Genomic DNA, 10,090 nt, shown 5'->3' on the forward strand with positions numbered 1-10,090 from the left:
GAAGCATGATTTTTATAATCTTTATTTTTATTTTATTTTTATTGGTGCATTATAATTATATATAATAGTGGGATTTATTATGTCATTTTCTACATGCTCATAACATGATTTGCTCAGTCTCCTTCCCCAGTACCTTCTTTTTCTCTCCCCCAATCCACTTACTTTACTGATTTCCTTCTATTATTATTTTAATTAGTAATGTGTGTGTATGTGTGTGTGTGTGTGTGTAGGATTTTATGGTATATTTGTACATGAACATTGAATAGGATTCAACATGTTATATTTGTACAAAAACATCCCGTTTTTTCCTCAATACTTCCCTATGTCCTGTTCTCCTCCCTTCTGCTTGATCATCTTCCTTTATATTGTTTATCTCTCTTCCTTTTTCATGTGATTCCCTTTTATTAATCCTTTATCTGTTTTTCAGCTTCTGCATATGAGAGAAAACATTTAACCCTTGACTTTCTGAGTCTGGCTTATTTCACTTTGCATAATGTTCTCTAGTTTCAGTTGTTTATGAGCAAATGCCATAATTTCATTTTTCTTTAGGGCTGAGTGAAACTCCATCATGTATATACACCATATTTTACTTAATCATTCACCTGTTGATGGACACCTCGTTTGAGTACATGACTTGGCTATAGTGAATTGTGTTCCTATAAACATTGGGATACATGTAGCACTATAGTATGCCAATTTAAGTTACTTTGGATAAATACCATATAGTATTTATTGAGTCTATTATGCTTGATTCCCCCTTCTATTCTATTGGCCTATTATATTCCTTTCTTATTCCCATTTTTTCCTTGGGCCCTCTTTCATTTGAGAAATTGTTGAGGCTTTCTTGATAAGATGAGATCAATGGAATGAATGGAAGACACAAGGAAAGTACTTCAAGTCTGGTATGATTAGAATACATACACTGAAATATTGTAGGCAGAGCTGAAATTCAACTTCGGGAGTAGAGTTTGTGTTCTGGCTCTGCTGTTCAATAAATAGCTGTACCACTTTTAAAAACAGCAAAACAAAAAAAAATGGAAAGAAAAAAAAAGAAAAGCAATAAAGTTTTAAAATGTGCATTGTAAAAGTGAAATATAGTTGTGTGTGTGTGTTTGTGTGTATGCACGCACACAAATTTATACAGAGAGAGGGAGAGAGACAGAGAGCTAATTTCAAAGTTCCTATGTCTGATATTTATTTTCTATGAAAAGGTATATTCTCCTGTTTTATTTTTTTCTAGTCATACATTTCTTTCTCTCATGCTTAAACTTGTTTTTAGGAAAGGACATTATTGGAGTGATTTTGAGAACATAGTTATTTTCAAATGAATCCTAAGTCACAAATATTTGATTCTGAACAGTTTTGCCCATGAGTGTTTTGGATTACTTATTGTACAAATTCATAGTTTTCCATCAATGATTCATAGAGGAAAAAGCAGTGGGTCTTTCTTTGTTATGTATTGAGGGACAAAATAAACCAGCTCAATTTCAAGCCCCAAAGGGTTTCTTTGTGATGTTTTAGAGTCTTTCACATTGCATGCTGCCTGCTCAGGCCCATCAATGTATCCAAGAAGTGTATGTTATCACTTAATTTTGTTTACAGCTTAGAAACAGTGTTGACCTACTTACTTTTCAATACCAAGATAAAATGTTCTGTGTTGTCTGACAGACAATGTATGTCAGAGGAATGGATATTTTTCTCACTGAATTACAGTTTTTCCTTCTTATACTTTCAAGTTTCTGGAAATCAATCTTTTAATAAAGAGGGAAATGTCTATTGTTGGTTTTTATAGACTGAAAGGTCAGAACTACAGGTACCCTGAAAAAAAATGGAGTTAAAAAAATTTAAAAAAGCAATATAAAAATATACTGGGTTTGTACAGTACCCTTTGTGTCATATAATAATTATAGAAATACATGTCCTAAACATTTCTGCTTAAAAATTTTGACTTAATTTTTCATTTTAAGGTAGAATAGTCCTTCATGGTTGCAAATTCTGTTGCTTATTATTTTAATTATATGAACAATTAATAGCGGAATTTTAATCACTAAACTGTTAAGATTTATCGCCACTATGATATTTTGTATTTAGAGAATTACATCTAAATGTGAAATGTTCTTTATACTAGTTTAGGCTTTACTTAGTTTTTATTAATAATTACTGACTGCATTTTTAATTTTGGACTATATATTTTTCCCATTGATTTATCTGGGACTTTTTTTGTTTTTTGTACCAGGGATTGAGCTCAGGGATGCTAAACCACTGAGACACATCCCTCGCTCCCTTTTTATGTTTTATTTATTTATTTATTTATTTTAGTTGTTGGTAGACCTTTATTGTATTTATTTAATACAGTGCTGAGAATAGAATCCAGTGCTTCACACATGCCAGGCAAATGGGTTATTGCTTTGCCACAGCTCCAGCCCTTATGTTTTATTTTGAGACAGTGTCTCACTAAGTTGCTCAGGGCCTGGCCATTTACTGCAATAAAAAGTGTTGTTCCTTCAGGTAGAAACGATCCTTCTAAAATACAATATGGCTATTAGAGTTTGGTTCTGGCTGACTGAGTGGCAACTGCAAACATGTAGAGCTGGTCTAGAAGAGGTGTATTACACAGGCATAACCTGGAAGAGGTTGTCTTCCCTGAGGCCCGTACCGTACTCTTTTCCTTCTCTCTGCTTCCTGGCTACCATGAAGTGAGTTGTTTTCCTTTGCTATGACCTTCAGCCATAATGTCCTGTTCACCTTGAGCCCAGAGCAGTGGACTTGGCTACCTATGGACTGAGATCTCTGAAACTGTGAGAAAACTCCTCAAAGTATTTTTGTCAGTTATATTGGTCACAACAATGAATAGCTCAGTAAAATAGCAATTGGCACTAGAAATGGGGTCATTGTTGTGACTAACCTGACTATGTATTTCAGAAGCCTTGGGGAACAGTTTGTGGAAGGAATTTGTAAAAGTTTGAAGATGAAAGCTGGAAAAATAATGTTGAAAACAGGGATTAATGGGAAATTCTGGTGGAAGCTCAGAAGACCAGAACACAGAAAATAAAAGATCAAGATTATGAGGTTTCAAAGGGAAATAAAGACTCTATTGGAAAGTAGACTAATGGCCATTCATGCTAAATTCTGGCAAAGAATTTGTATATATTTTGTCCATGACAGAGACCTTATATGGGGCTTAATTTTAAAGCGGTAAACTAATAAATGTGGATGGGAAAATTTTAAGTCAGCATAGCATTCAATCGGTGGCAAAGATGTTTTTGAAAGTTTTAGCAAGTTTTACTCTGAGAATTGGAGACAGAAAGCAGAGATTATGAATCTTAACAATTTTCAGTTTGGGAAAATGCTTCAAAAACTGGGGTCAAGAAAGATATACTTTTTGTAATGGTTAATCTGAATTGTCAATTTAAAGGAATTAAGAAATGTCTAAAACTAAGAGGCTTCTGGATATCTCAATGATGATATTTCTAGGAATGAATGGCATGTGGGACAGTGAAGTGGACATCCACCCTAAGTACAGGCAGCACCATTCAAGGGTTTGGAGGCTTGGATGGACAAAAAGTGGAAGAAAAAGGAAGCAGCATCAGATGCCAGCTCACAAGCTGGATTCTTCTTGAATGGGTTATTGATTGCTGCTTTAATTGCCTAAAGAATTTAGCCTCCAGCTTCTTCACTCTTCCACAGAAGACTCTGCCTGATGACTCTCCCAGGAGTATGCAAATAGCCTTTATGGGACTATCCAACTTCTGGTTCTATAAGACAATCTAATAATCTCATTCTTATAATTTTATAATCATGTAATAGTCCCATAAAGGCTATTTGTAGACTATACAGGTGGAGCAACAAATAGCTGCTCAGTCTAAGAAGCTGAGGCTTCAGAATGAGAGAGATTAATGATTACATTCAGTCTGGTACCAAAGGCCCCCAAACTCCTGGGAGAGTCATCTGGCAGAGTCTGATGTGGAAGAGTGAATATGTATGTATATGTGTGTGTGTGTGTACACACACACACATATATATATATATATATATATATATATATATATATATATATATTCATATATAAAATAAGCTGAGTTACAGAAACTGTTTGCTCATCTGAGTTTAGGGATTGTTTTGGCTCCATCCCTTTTTTCTATTCCCCTACTACTCCTTTCTGGAAAAGAAATGCCTTTCAATGCTACTGTATATTGGATAAATGTAACTTGCTTTTATATATATATATATATATATATATATATATATATATATATATATATATATATAAAATATTCTCCTGTTGGTTCTCTTCCCCTAGAGAACCTTCAACAATACAGTTGATAAATGAATTCTAGCCACTAAACAGATACTTAGTATTTTGAAACTTAGACAATAGGAAAGATGGCTGAGGAACCACCTGGGTATGAGCCATATGACACCTATTAAAGGCTCAAGGATGTAGAAGGGAAAATTCCTTTATTAAATATTTAAAAATATTTTTATTTTTTCGGGGGGCATACCCGGAATTAAACTCAGGGGCATTCGACCACTGAGCAGCATCCCCAGCCCTATTTAGTATTTTTTTAGAGACAGGATCTCACTGAATTGCTTAGCATTTCGCTTTTGCTGAGCACCTTACTTTTGCTGAGGCTGGCTATGAACTCGAGATCCTGCTGTCTCAGGTTCCTGAGCTGCTGGGATTACAGGTGTGTGTCATTGTGCTTGGTGGGAAAATGCCTTTGAAAAGAGATCACAGAGCACTCTATTTACAAAGGAGGTAAAAAAAAGTAGCTTCACCGGCTACCTAAGCATTCAGAGACCCCAGCCATCATGATTCCAGGGGACTCAAGTTCTTTGTAAAGTGATCACATACCCTGGCATCATCTACATGGTTCTGGTTCTATGGTCACAGAGGCTTCTACGAAGATTTTGAAGGAAAGCATAAGAGTCAAAGTGTCAGAGCTGGACTCCCTGTCGGCTGCCCTAGGGGTGGGGATGAGTGAAACTGTGAAGTGAAATCAAAGCTAAAATGGAGACAAAGGAATTCAGAAATACCAGTAATGTGGACTATCTGCCAAGAAAAGCTGCTAAGTATGGAGAGAGAGAGGCTAAAAACTAGACTGTGTATGTTACTCCCAGTAGGACCAAAGGAACCAGATTGTCCAAGCACATTGGAAAACACATAATGTGGTGGTGTCCCAGATATTATATGAGGAGTTATAAGTTGAGTTACAGAAACTGATTGGTTGTCTGGGTTTAGAACTTGTTTTGGCCACATCCCTTTTTTGCTATGCCCCTATTCCTCCTTTCTGGAAAAGGAATGCTTTTCTGTGATACTGTATACTGGATAAATGTAACTTGCTTTTAATTTTTACAAGGATTCAGTCAAGAATTGACTTTAATTATCAGAGGAGAATTTATATTTGGATTTTTAGCAGTGCTGGAATTGTTACTTAATGGATATTGCATTGTAAAATGGTCAGGAGCCTGTGGAAGCCAAGGGGAAAATAAAATGGTTTGGATATGAAGTGTTACACAAATGCTCCTGAATTAATGCAGGAATGTTCAGAGATCAAATGATCAGATTATGAGAGCTCTAACTTAATGGGTCCATCCCAGTTTAAATGGACTACCTGGGTGGTAACTTTATATAGGTGGGACATAGCTGGAGGAGATGTATCACTCATGCATACCCTGGAAGGGTTCATCTTCCCTGAATCTCCCTCCCCCATTTTATCTCTGCTTCCTAGCTACCATGAGGTGAGTTGTTTTCTTGGGTCATACCCTTCAACTCTGATGTCCTGCTTCATCCTGAACCCACAGGAATGGATGGGTGCTGGGAGCCATTAGCCAAGTAGGTATGACAATTTCCTTGCCAGCGTACCCCATGTTGCTGACATGTTGCAGCGACATTGAATGTAGGTGACCTTGCTCAAGGACCAAGGCAGATTAGGGTGTTCCCGGTTTTAAGATAAATCGTGTTTAGGGCGTTCCCAGTTTAGGTTCCAGGTTTAAGGTTTAAGATTATTCCTCCTGGGAATAGGGCGTATCCTGCTGCCTGAGTTCCCCTTGAGTTCTCACGGGATTCAGACAGTAGATTTTGGAGATAGAAGCCCAGAGAAGGTGGATTTGGGAGAGAACGTGGATTTGGGCAGAGAACGTGGATTTCCCCAGAACGTGATTGTAGACGGCTGGTGTGAGTTCGGGAATAAAGAGTTGCTGTTTGAATCTACAAGCTGTGTGGTGGCTCGTGATTGTGTGCCCAGCCAGACTGCGGCATTTGTGCCCAGCCAGACTGTGGCAGATGGGGCCAACTACGGACTGAGACCTCTTGAAACCATGATGCCTAAATAAACTTTCCCTCTTCTAAGTTGTCTGTCAGCTATTTTAGTCATAGCCTTGAAAATCTGATGAAAAAATGCTCATAGAAGGGATGCCATTGGTTAAGAATGAAGCAATCTTGGGCTGGAGATGTGGTTCAAGTGGTAGCGCGCTCGCCTGGCATGCTTGTCCTCATAAATAAATATTAAAATTCTCTATCTCTCTCTCAATCAAAAAAAAAAAAAAGAATGAAGCAATCCCATAACTCTATGGTACCAAGAGTCCTACATCAATAATGGAAATAACAACATTACTAATTAGTGAAGAAATATAGCACATATTTGAAAATCTCTTATGAATGATAAGGATCTTATGTTTGGACAGAATTATTGATGCACAATTTTAGTAAACACCAGTTAAAAGTATCAGATATGAGTTTGTAGCTTCTAAGAACAAACATGCTGAGCAGTATAAGTCCAGAGAAGAAATTTAAAGAATCAGTTTGAACCATTGATGCAAATGGCAACCATTTCTACTGGTCTCTTAAAGAACACTAATGGCTTTCTGGAGCATAACCTGGTGTTTTCCAAGAAATCTCTATATTCTCTTAATAATTTTTGGCCTCTAAACAGCCATTCTTTCTATTCTATTTATGCTTCCTTATGTGGTTTCTTCTCTCTGGCAAGAGATTGAGATTCCTCAAACTTCCAAATATTTTGCCTCCATAATTGATCTTAAGTATATAGGAAAGAACTCAATACTTTCGAGGGGATTTTGCCACTTGATGTTTAAGAGTTTCTCTAGATTATTAGATTTAAGGTGAAAATTATTCATTGTTTTTATTATAATTATGCAATTGTGCTGATTGTGTGATGATACATCTTCCATTTTCTGAAGGACTGTTTTGACAAATCTTATTTGGAGAGGTTCTTGTTTAACTAGAGCTTTGAGTTCTGTGCATATATTTTCTTTTGTTCCATCAAATGATTGTACTTTTTTCACTCTTAGAGTTTGATCCCTGTCCTTCCTTCTGAAGATTTGTGGAGTACAACTTTACTTGACTCAACATACAAATACATGAGTGAATAAATGGAGCCATGTATGCAAAGTTTCCAAATGTCACTGCCATCCCTTGTAGTTGCTGGAGCCACAGGCCACTCTTCTGCAGCATGATGAAATGGGCACTGGGAAGTCCTGTTCTGTCTCTCAGCTGCAATGGTAGCAACCAAGCCTAGTAAAATCCTGGTTGTGTTGAATCTTCCACTCATACACCACCTTCCGCCTCTGTAACTCTGTTAGCACCAATTGACTCCTTAGACTGGACACCAGACAGAAATTACCTGTCTTGTAAAAAACTGGTTTTATTTTTTTATTAACCAATGACTCTCTTTTGTGGGGTTCCCAGGTGGCAGCTACTGCTGTTAACAATGCTCACCCTAAGAAATATACAGGCTAGCCAGGCATGGTGGCACATGTTTATAATCCCAGTGGCTAGGGAGGCTGAGACAGGAGGATCTTGAGTTCAAAGCCAGCCTCAGCAAAAGAGAGGTACTAAGCAACTCAGTGAGACCCTTTCTCTAAATAAAATACAAAATAAGCCTGGAGATGCGGCTCAGGAGTTGAGTGCCTCTGAGTTTAATCCTGGGAGAAAAGAAAGAAAGAAGGAAGGAAGGAAGGAAGGAAGGAAGGAAGGAAGGAAGGAAGGAAGGAAGGAAGGAAGGAAGGAAGGAAGGAAGGAAGGAAGGAAGGAAGGAAGGAAGGAAGGAAGGAAGGAAGGAAGGAAGGAAGGAAGGAAGGAAGGAAGGAAGGAAGGAAGGAAGGAAGGAAGGAAGGAAGGAAGGAAGGAAGGAAGGAAGGAAGGGAGGGAGGGAAAAAGAAAGACAGAAAGAAAGAAAGAGAGAAAGGTGCTAAAGTTTGACTGTTAGAGACATTAGTCTTGAATATTTGGTACTGAAAGTTTCTCCTTCCTGTAACTTGAAAAAGATTTAGGTAGGACTTGAGCTAAGTTTCACAAGTAAATATTGGTTGTGCATAAATATTACCAAAATAAGTACAGAGGAATAAACACATCTACTAAACTTACCACTTAGAATTAAATAAATACAAACAGAAGTTGATAGAATTGGAATGCCCTTCCAAAGTTCAAATTGAGTTTTTTAGATACAAAGTATAGTTTGAAGGTATTGCTTAAACACATGTGATGTAGAAGTGATTAATTATGGGGACTGACCTTCATGGAGAGCAAAAGAGACTTTATACTTTAATTTTAGATAATAAACATAATAAAAAATAGTTGAGGAATGGATGCTCAATAATTCTTTTTTTTAAAGAGAGAGAGAGAGAGAGAGAGAGAGAGAGAGAGAGAGAGAGAGAGAGAGATTTTTAATATTTATTTTTCAGTTTTCGGCGGACACAACATCTTTGTTTGTATGTGGTGCTGAGGATCGAACCCGGGCCGCACGCATGCCAGGCGAGCATGCTACCGCTTGAGCCACATCCCCAGCCATCAATAATTCTTTTTCTTCATGTATTTATTGTATTTCCTTCATATAAATTATGTTTATAAAGTTAAAAATTAAAAAAAAAATAAAAGCTCCTATTATGAAAACAAAAATTAGTTTTTAAAATGATTACATATGAGCCGAGTACCTTGGTAAATGCCTGTAATCCCAGCACCTCAGGAGGTTGAGGCAGGGGGATCAGGAGTTCAAAGCCAACCTTAACAAGTTAACAAGGCCCTAAGCAACTTAGTGAGACCCTGTCTCTAAAATATAAAATAAAATAAAAGAGGGTTGGTATGTGGCTCAGTGGTTAAGCATACCTGGGTTCAATTCCTGGTACAAAAAAAGGATAAAGAAATCACATATGAAAATGGGCATTTTACCTCTCAGTCTTTTAATAAAACTATGGTGTGAAGAAAGAAATGGAATCAAATAAAATTAAATAAAAAATAATCTGAAAATCATGTAGCTTGATAAAACTTAGGGAGCTATAGTTTATCTAGTTTGTAGCAATAGGCTATAAAATTTTCAAAGGACCCATTGATAGTAATGTAATTTAAAATAATGACAATGATAGTGGGACAGTTAGTCTTAAAATAGTTACATGTCTTTAGACAACAGATATGATGCAATTGTATTACAGGTTTTTTTTAAAAAGATATGGGTAATTGAAAATAACTTCATATCAATAATTATCCATTTTTGTCAGAGTTCATCCACACTGGAATCACCTGGAGTGCTATTTAGAAATGAAAATACCATTTTTATTCATAAAAATGAATATATTTAAAAGACTGGCATAAGTTATTTTCAACACTCATGACTTAGAAACAATAATACTTAGAACATTCAAAGCACTCTTTGCAAATAAGCCATAAAATTATAGAAAATACAATATAAAATTAACGTACAAACTTTTCAAACTATGAAAGAACCATCCACTGATTGATCAATAGGTACACAATATAGTACCTAAATTTGTTCATATCGAGAGAATGGAAAGTAAGCACAAATGACCAGTAATTATAGAAAAATATGATAAACCTCAGTAATATTCAGAAAAATTAAAGGAACCATGACACAAAACTTTAAAACTTTAGAGGGAAAAATTATAAAGTAAGATTACTTCAAATATTAGTTGTTATTTGGAGAACTTATATAAACTCTCATTTTTAGTCAGTGAAAATTTAAAGGGTTGTGAATATTTTGGAAGTTATTATGGCAATATTTGACAAATCAAAAATGCTTATGATTGAGCAATTACATGTCTGTGGGATAAACTCAAA

General features: G+C 36.2%; 1 pseudogene; it reads right to left on the bottom strand.

Annotated features, from left to right (window-relative positions):
- Window positions 1–6,533: 6,533 nt before the first annotated feature.
- Window positions 6,534–7,474, bottom strand: LOC114091571 (proton-coupled zinc antiporter SLC30A9, mitochondrial pseudogene; annotated as a pseudogene).
- Between the last annotated feature and the right edge of the window lie 2,616 nt (window positions 7,475–10,090).

Source organism: Marmota flaviventris, chromosome X (assembly GCF_047511675.1).
Source record: "Marmota flaviventris isolate mMarFla1 chromosome X, mMarFla1.hap1, whole genome shotgun sequence".
Taxonomy (NCBI): Eukaryota; Metazoa; Chordata; class Mammalia; order Rodentia; family Sciuridae; genus Marmota; species Marmota flaviventris.